A 9,706-nucleotide genomic window follows, 5' to 3' on the forward strand; every position below is an offset into this window, starting at 1 on the left:
TGAAAATACTTTTTCCCATTCTTTTTTTTTTTTTTTTTTTACTTTTTCCCATTCTATAGGCTGTCTTTTTACTTTGCTCATTCTTTCTCTTGCTATACAGAAACTTTTCAGTATAATGTAATCCCACTTGCTTATTTATATTTTGTTTGTGCTTTAGATGTCATATCCAAAAAACCTTTGCCAAGACCCATGTCAAGTAGGTATTTTCGTATGTTTTATTCTGTAAGAGTTTCATGTCTTACATATTAGTTATTAATGTATTTTGAATTAAGTTTTGTGAATGGTATAATAGGGGTCTAGTTTCATTCTTTTACATGTGAATATCCAATTTTCCCGACACCATCTATTGCAGTGGTTGTCTTTTATCCACTGAGTATTTTTAGCACCCTTGTCAAATATTGGTTGACTTAGGCTTATTTCTAGGCTCTAAACACTCTTACATTTTGTGTCTATTTTAGGGTCAGTACCCTACTCTTTTGCTTACTATATCTTTATCATAATAAAGATATGCTGTTGAAATAAGGAACTATATGTGCTGTTGAAACAAGGAACTATGATGCCTCCCAGTTTGCTCTTTCTCAAGATGTCTATTTGGTGTCATATATATGTATTTCATATATATTTTATTTATTTTTCCCATTTATTTTTATTAGTTTGACGCTAATTACTTTACAATATTGTAGTGGTTTTTGCCATGCATTGACATGAATCAGTCATGGATTTACATGTATTCCCCATCCCAATCCCCCCTCCCACCTCCCTCTCCATCCCATCCCTCTGGGTCTTTATTTTTAAACCAATTTTTATTGGAATATAGTTGCTTTACAATGTTATATTAGTTTCTGTTGAACAGGAAAATGAATCACCCATACATATACATATATGCCTTCCGTTTTGGACTTCCTTCTCAGTCCGGTCACCATTGTGCATTAAGTAGACTTCCCTGTATTGTAGAGCATGTTCTCATTTTTTAGGGGGCTTCCCTGGTGGCTTAGATGGTAAAGAAACTGCCTGCAATGCAGAAGACCTGGGTTCAGTCCCTGGATTGGGAAGATCCCCTGGAGAAGGGAATGGCTATCCAATCCAGTATTCTTACCTGGATAATTCCTTGGACAGAGAAGCCTGACAGTTCCATGGGGTTGCAAAGTTCTCATTACTTATTTATTTTATACATATTATCAATTATATATATATATCCCAATCTCCCATTTCTTCCCATCCCCCTCATTCCCTTTTGGCATCCAGATATTCATTCTCTACATCTGTGTCTCTATTTCTGCTTTGCAAGTAAGATCATCTATACCATTTTTCTAGATTTCACATATATGTGTTAATATATTGATACAGTATTTGCTTTTCTCCTTCTGACTTACCTCACTCTGTATGACACTCTCTGGGTATATCCATATCTCTTCAAATGACTCAATTTCATTCCTTTTATGGTTGAGCAATGGAGAAGGCACTGGAGACCCACTCCAATAGTCTTACCTGGAAAATCCCATGGACAGAGGAGCCTGGTAGGCTGCAGTCCATGGGGTCGCTGAGAGTTGGACACGGCTGAGCGACTTCACTTTCACTTTTCACTTTCATGCATTGGAGAAGGAAATGGCAACCCACTCCAGTTCTCTTGCCTGGAGACTCCCAGGGATGGGGGAGCCTGGTGGGCTGCCGTCTGTGGGGTCGCACAGAGTCGGACACGACTGACGTGACTTACTAGCAGCAGCAGCAGCAGCAGCAATATTCTATTATATATAGGTGCCATATCTTCTTTCATCCATTCCTCTGTTGATGAAAGACTTATGTTGCCAGTTTGGTGATATCACTCCTGTGCTGTAAACTTTATTTAAAAAGCTAAAATATAGTCTTTAGGAGAAATTTCACAGTTTGTGACACTTTTTAGTGCCTATTAAATAATTAGGGCTTCCTTGGTGGCTCAGACAGTAAAGAATCCGCCTGCAATGCGGGAGACCTGGGGTCAATCCCTGGGTTGGGAAGATCCCCTGGAGAAGGACAGGGCAGCTAACTCCAGTATTCTTGCCTGGAGAATTCCCATGAACAGAGGAGCCTGGCGGGCTATAGTTCATGAGATCGTAGAGTTGAACATGATTCAGCGACTAAGTACAGCACATTAAATAATTAAAATTTACAGAAATTTTTATTGGAATTTATACATCCAAATGACTACCCGAACTAAACAGGACAGATGTACGATTTTTATATCAACATGTCCATTCATGCAGCTCTTTTATTTATTTATTTTTGGCTGTGTTGGATCTCTGTTGCTTAACAGGCTTCTCTCTAGTTGTAGTGAGCAAGGGCTACTCTCTATTGGCAGTGTATGGGCTCCTCATTGTGGTGGCTTCTCTTGTTGCAGAGCATAGGCTCTAGACCACACAGGCTTCAGTAGCCGTGGTACGTGGGCACAGTAGATGAAGCTCCAGGGCGCTAGATCACAGTTTTAATAGTTGTGGTGCATGGGCTTAGTTGCTCCACTGCCTGTGGGATCTTCTTGGACCAGGCATCAAACCCATGTCTCCTGCATTAGCAGGTGTATTCTTTATCACTGAGCCACCAGAGAAGCCCACAGTTCAATTTTATACTGACAGAAGCAACTAATATCCATTATTTCTTTGGAATAAAAACAATTTTTGTTGGGCTTACTCATGATTTTAAATGAATGTATTTCCCTTCATTCTCTGAGGACTCAGCTACCACCTTGCCTTGCAAAAGGACATTATTAAGTCATCACAAAATACCTTGTTGTTTGAATATCTTCAGGGAGTTGAGTCTTTTATTCACTCACTCAAGCACAAGAACTGACTTTATTTGCTTTTTTATTGAATACTAATATTGTTATGATATTCAAACTTTGTGACTGTGCAAAACTTAAGCAGTTGTAAAAGTCATTCAAATGATGTTTACTATGTTCTAAATCTCTTAGCTCACTTCCCCTTCCCTCCCCAATATGGAATATGACACAAGTAGATGAAGTTGGCAATGTGAAAGTCATAATCTAGAGAATAAGAATAATAAGAATCATGAAGATGCAAAATATGTTATTATTTGAAGACTTTAAAATATAATCACCCAAAGGATATATTTCTTAAAATGACAGTGTTTAATATTTTTTGTCAAAGTATGTTGTTGTTGTTTTAGTCACTAAGTTGTGTCTGACTCTTTTTCTTCAACCCCATGAACTGTAGACCTCCAGGCTCCTTTGTCCATGGAATTTTCTAGGCAAGAATAGTGGAGTGGGTTGCCATTTCCTTTCTAAGGGATCTTCTTGACCCAGAGATCAAACCCATGTCTCCTATCTCGGCAGGCAGATTCTTTACCATTGAGCCATCTGGGAAGCCCATTAAAGTAGAGTTGATTTATATTATATTAATTTCAGTTTTACAGCATAGTGGTTCAGTATTTTTTATTGGTTATACTGCACTAAAAGTTATTTCAATATGTGCTTATCTTTATTGATTACCTATTTTATACATAGTAGTTTGTATCTCTTAATTCCATACCCCTGAAGTGTCCCCCACCCTTTCCTCTTGCCATTGGTGATCAAAAATTTGTTTTCTATTATATGAGTCTGTTTCTGTTTTGCATATACATTCATTTGTAATATTTTTTTACATTTGACACATAATTAATTTTACACAGTACTTATCTTTGTCTCACCTGTTTCACTCAGCATATTATTCTCTCAGTCCACCCACATTGCTGCAAATGGCAGAATTTCATTTATTTTCTTGGTTAGGTGATATTCCAATATATGTATGTATATATAAACATATATTAATATGTATACATATACATATGTATGTATACACATACCACATCTTCTTTACCCATTTGTCTGTTGATGGGCCCTTTGGTTGCTTCCATATCTTCACTATTGTAAACAGTGCTCACAGTGTTTAATATTAACAAAATAGATAGTTTTAAGAGCTCATAATAAAATGAGTATTATAAATTTCTATTTATTATAATGGTGATAATATAAGCAAATTGTTCATGATGATATTGACATCACAGTAAAGGCTTAGAATCAGGAAAGAACTGAAAGGACATTTAATTAGTTGATTATATTGTATTCTTCATCTAAATTCATCTAGAGAGAAACTAACATGAAGGATTGTTAATTGGACATATATGATCTTGAAATCTGACTACAAAAAATAACTGGAAACATTGAGTTGTAACTATCTTTTAAGCCCGTGTACTTGTTCTTCCTACAGTTTGACTGGTATTTAGAAATTTTATCTGTTCAAGATAATTTTATTTAATTGAAAGTAGTTTCTCTCACATGACGAGACAGACAATATTTTCAAGTAAGGTATTAGTACCTGCTTAATTTTCAAGTAGGGTATTGGTTCAAAATTGGCAAAGGAGTACGTCAAGACTGTATTTTGTTACCCTGCTTATTTAGCTTCTCTGCAGAGTATATCATGTGAAATGCCATGCTGGATGAAGCACAAGCAGAATGAAGATTGTCAGGAGAAATATCAATAACCTCAGATATGCAGATGACACCACCCTTATGACAGAAAGCAAAGAGGAACTAAAGAGCCTCTTGATGAAAGTGAAAGAGGAGAGTGAAAAAGGCTGGCTTAAAAATCAACATTCACAAAACGGAGATCATTGCATCTGGTCCCATTACTTCATGACAAATAGATGGGGCAACAATGAAAACAATGAGAGACTTTATTTTCTTGGGCTCCAAAATCACTGCAGATGGTGACTACAGCCATGAAATTAAAAGATACTTGCTCCTTGGAAGAAAAGCTATGATCAACCTGGATAGCGTATTAAAAATCAGAGATGTTACTTTGCCGACAAAGGTCCGTCTAGTCAAAGCTATGGCTTTTCCATTGGTCATGTATGGATGTGAGAGTTGGACCATAAAGAAAGCTGAGCACTGAAGAATTGATGCTTTTGAACTGAAGTGTTGGAGAAGACTGTTGAGAGTCCCTTGGACTGCAAGGAGATCCAACCAGTCCATCCTAAAGGAGATCAGTCCTGGGTGTTCATTGGAAGGACTCATGCTGAAGATGACACTCCAATACTTTGGCCACCTGATGCGAAGAATTGACTCATTGGAAAAGACCCTGATGCTGGGAGGGATTGAAGACAGAAGGAGAAGGGAATGATAATGGATGAGATGGCTGGATGGCATCACTCACTCAATGGTAATGAATTTGAGCAAACTCCAGGAGATGGTGAAGGACAGGGAAGCTTAGTATGCTGCAGACCATGGGGTCACTAAAAGTCGGACACGACTGAGCGACTGAACAACAACAAATTTGTCCCTGCCCTTCTCCGTCTTTCTCGATAGACAGATAGGTGAAATAGATACACATTCATACCCATGTTCTTGAACTGTAAAGAAAATGTTATCATTAAAAGGGGAGTATTTTCATTTTATTATCTTGTCATCCTCAACTGTCAGCAGAATTGTCAAGATGCACTAAGGATCTTTTATTATTAGCATAAGCATAGACAATTGAAAACTTTAATATGTGAATATTTTAAATCCTTTAATTGAAATAAAGGCTTCCCCGGTGGCTCAGTGGTAAATATTCCACCTGCAGTGCTGGAGACACAGGTTTGATCCCCGAGTTGGGGAGATCCCCTCAAGAAGGAAATGGCACCTGCCCCAGTATTCTAGCCTGAGTAATATCGTGGGCAGAGGAGCCTGGCAGGCTGCAGGGGATGCAAAGAATCGGACATGACTCAGCAACTAAGCTCACCACCACCACATTCAAAATAGAAGAGTATGCTTTTATTTTTAAAAATAACAATCTAAAAAATATTGATCAGGTATTGTTTATTTTTGTTTATTTTCACCTAGATTTTTTTTCAATTCACCAGAGTAATATTAGAGTATATCTTCAAGGAAATCCTTTTTTATTTTTCTCTTCATCTTATTTTTCTTCTACAGTAAATAATATGATGTCATCACAAGATACACTCTATCACAGTAGAGAGATAAAAATCTTCATTTATGTCTTCTTTGACCTTAATATAAATTACACTATATTAATGATTAGGATAGAGCATTTTATAATATATAATTAGTATGAAATATAGCACATTATTACTGGTTAGTCAGCTCCATTATATACAAAGCATGTGTTACCCTTGAATAATAGCCAGTTGTAGAAAAACCTTATATTTAGTTTGAAAAAATCTGAAAAAGTAATAAAATAATAAGAGTAATAAAACATATATAGTTAAAAAATAAAAATAATTATTTTAAATTCATATGTGTATGTTGAGTTCTTTGTTTATATTCCCAATTGGAAACAGCTTTCACCTGAAAATTTTCTGTTTAATACTTAGTATTTTTGTATGTGTTGAATTATTTTTATATACCACCAGACATTAAATATAGATGACTCACAAAAATAAAACAGTAAATGCTTGTAAAGTCATAAATATGTTATTGCCTGAAACGTTTGTACAATATGATCTGCCTCAGTGGACTGTCATGTTTGAAATCATTAACCAATTGAGCTATTACTCAGCCACTAAGCACAACTTATGGAGTGTCCGTCTGTCTATCATTGCCTATTGGCCCTGGGACTAAGCAACCAGAGTTGGAACACACCTAGGAAGAAGTGGGAATATTCAGCCATGCTTTCCAAAAGACACGAACTTAATTGAACTTAACTAACAAGAGCTTCTGTTGATTTATTTTTGTGATGTTCATAGGTGCACTTTAAAAGCCATATTGACTTTTCTGTTTTTTTTAATGTAACATTCTATAGGATGTTTATTGTCATTTTTTCCCAAGCTCATATCTTTTTTTCCACTTTCAGTTTGAATTTAAGTAGATAGTTCTAGAACTCAACTTCATCCTTCACTTTTTTAGCCTCTTTCACCTTTCTTGAATGATTTGTACAGTGCCTAAATGTAATCATTACCTCTGTTTGCATGCTTTTTCATTGACTCATTTATTCCTGTTTTTTCAAGTTTCAAAATGATTTTTTTAAGGAAGGAGAAATCTGTATTTTGTAAAGTGAAATGAAACTCTTGTCTTTTTTCTCTCTCTCTTTTTTTTTTTTTAGTGAAAGCGCTGACACACACATTCTTTCTCCTAAGTTAATATTTTTTAACCAGGGGAAAGTTATATTTTTCATATTGTCCTCTATTTGAAGAGAATGACTTTTTTGCATGGTGACTAGCACCGCAAATGTTGTTGTTTTTTTTCCTCCCATTGCCTTTCAGAACCACAACTCAGTCTCTAGAAGGAGTAATAATAGAGGAAATAGAAAGTTAATTTACTGCACTTGATAATGTTAGACAAGTAACAGACTGTCAGCTAAAAGCTTACTTTAGTTTTTTGAAGTAATTTCTGTTTTGCAAAAGAAAGTCTATTAAGCAAGTTTCCTTTTCCCTCTAACAGGTGCTTTTTGATTGCTGTGTGTTTTTCTATGGGTGATATTAAAGTTCTTTTTTTCCTGATCAACTTCAAGAAATTTTCTTGATCCTGCTCCTATATAGGTATTCTTATATAGTAATGTTGACCATTTACATATAAGATACCTCTGGGTTGCACATAACTTTGTTTTCATCTGGTTATGTTTTAGTACTATTATTTATTCAAGAAATTCTGTTTTTAAAGCTGACTTCTTATATAATGAAATTGCACAAAATTACTGTCTCCAAGAAATAACATTTTCTTCCACTGAACACAAAAACATCTTTGCACTCATCTTTGATGTTTTCATGCAGTTCTTTCAAGGGGAACTAATGTTGATGACTTCCAGTATTAAAGCATCTCACTGCTTCTGTAGCTTTGTGAGTTTTATAAAATACTTTATTTTGTTAGTTTTGTTTTGTTTTGTTTTAATCCATACTCTTGTATCTACATGTTGCAAGTTGAACCTGAGTTTTCCACTTCATTCATAAGGCTGTGGAGGAAGCATATTCCTTGGCATTGTGGAAAAACTCTGCAGCCCTGGAGATGTTCAACTGACACCGTGACAATTCTAGCAACATAATTCCTTTTTCTCTTCCTAATCTGTTAATATTTATTCATTATTGTATACTAGCTATTGTGGTTCATGAAAGGGACATAGATCATGCAAGGGATGTAATGTCCATTTTCTTAAATAAATGCACAGATCAGTTGGAAAGATAAGATGCCAACTTATTTAAAGGATTAAAAAAAAATCAAAGACTTCCTTTTCCTTGGCAGGTTTCAAATCCAGTATGTCTGTTGGATGAGTCAGTTGGGGATAGTTAAGAATGTTCAATATTCAGTATGGATTTTCAGTAAATTTTTGGCCAGTTGCTCAGTGATCAGCTATTATCCTTTATGGTGAGATCTCTGTCTCTCTTTCAAGCGTTAAGGTATACAAGTCAGTGTAGAGTAGGGGTTTCCCTGGTGGTTCAGTGTTAAAGAAGCTGCCTGCCAATGCAGGAGACATGGGTTTGATCTCTGGATCAGGAAGATCCCCTGGATATGGAAATGGCAACCTGCTCCAGTTTTCTTGCCTGTGAAATCCCATGGACAGGGGGCCTGGCAGGCTTTAGTCCATGGGGTCATGAAAGAGCTGGACATGACTTAGTGACTAAACAACAAAAAAGTAGAGATCTTTCCCATTCCCATTGGAAACAAATAGCACATGAGCCTAATTTTGTTTTATTTATATGTGGATGTTATGGTTAATTTTATGTGTCAAATTGTTTAGGCCACAGGATGTTCAGATATTTGGCTAAACATTATATCTGGGTGTGTCTGTGAGGATGTTTTCAGATGATGTGGATGAGACTTAGTATGTGAATTAACGGAATGAGTAAATCAGATTGTCCTCCGTAAGACATCGATATTCTTGTGCCCTCAGACTGAACATAAACCAGTGGCTTTCATAGTTCTCCAATTTGTGGAGGGACAATCGTGGGGCTTCTAGCCTTCATCATCCTGTCAGCCAATTTCTTATAATAAGTGTTTTTTAATGTGTATATATATATGTACATATATATATATCCCTTATTGATTATGTTTCTCTGGAGAACCCTGACTAATACAGTAGAAATGCCAAAAATATAGCTTTTACATTTATGTAGAGAATATATGTACTATTCCTCAAAGTTTTATCTGCAATCAAATCTAATAAACATTTTATTTTTACTATAGTCTATATGACATTTATTCATGGTTTTATATAGAACATATGCATATGTCATATTTACTGAATATAATATGCTCTGTTTATATTTAAAGAATATAGAAGTATTCTAATTTTGTTCATGGAGTATATGAATATCATATATTTATGGAGTATAAGAACATATAAGTGAATATATATAACATATACACATATTCTGAACCCAGTATTCTTCAAACTTTTCTGAAAATAAAAATTATTTAAAGTCATATTTTAAATTTCCAAACTCCAGTCCATATCTACTAAATCACAATTTTCAGGAACATATTCCAGTTATCTTCATATTTAATTATTACAAAGGATTCAAAGACAGGTCTACCAGACTCTGGATTTGTGCTCTTAACGCCATACAAAGGGATGTTGTAAGACAGTAACACCAATATCTTCCTAGTTAGGGTTATTTGAGGATTACAAGAAATAATTCTCTCATGCATGGTGCCTGGCAAATGATAGGTGCATAATCAAGATGAATTAATTTTATTTTCTAGTAACGAACATTGAGTTATATTTTATGGCCCCTTTTTCAAACCCAT

The sequence above is a fragment of the Cervus canadensis genome, chromosome 22 (genome assembly GCF_019320065.1).
Source record: "Cervus canadensis isolate Bull #8, Minnesota chromosome 22, ASM1932006v1, whole genome shotgun sequence".
Lineage (NCBI taxonomy): Eukaryota > Metazoa > Chordata > Mammalia > Artiodactyla > Cervidae > Cervus > Cervus canadensis.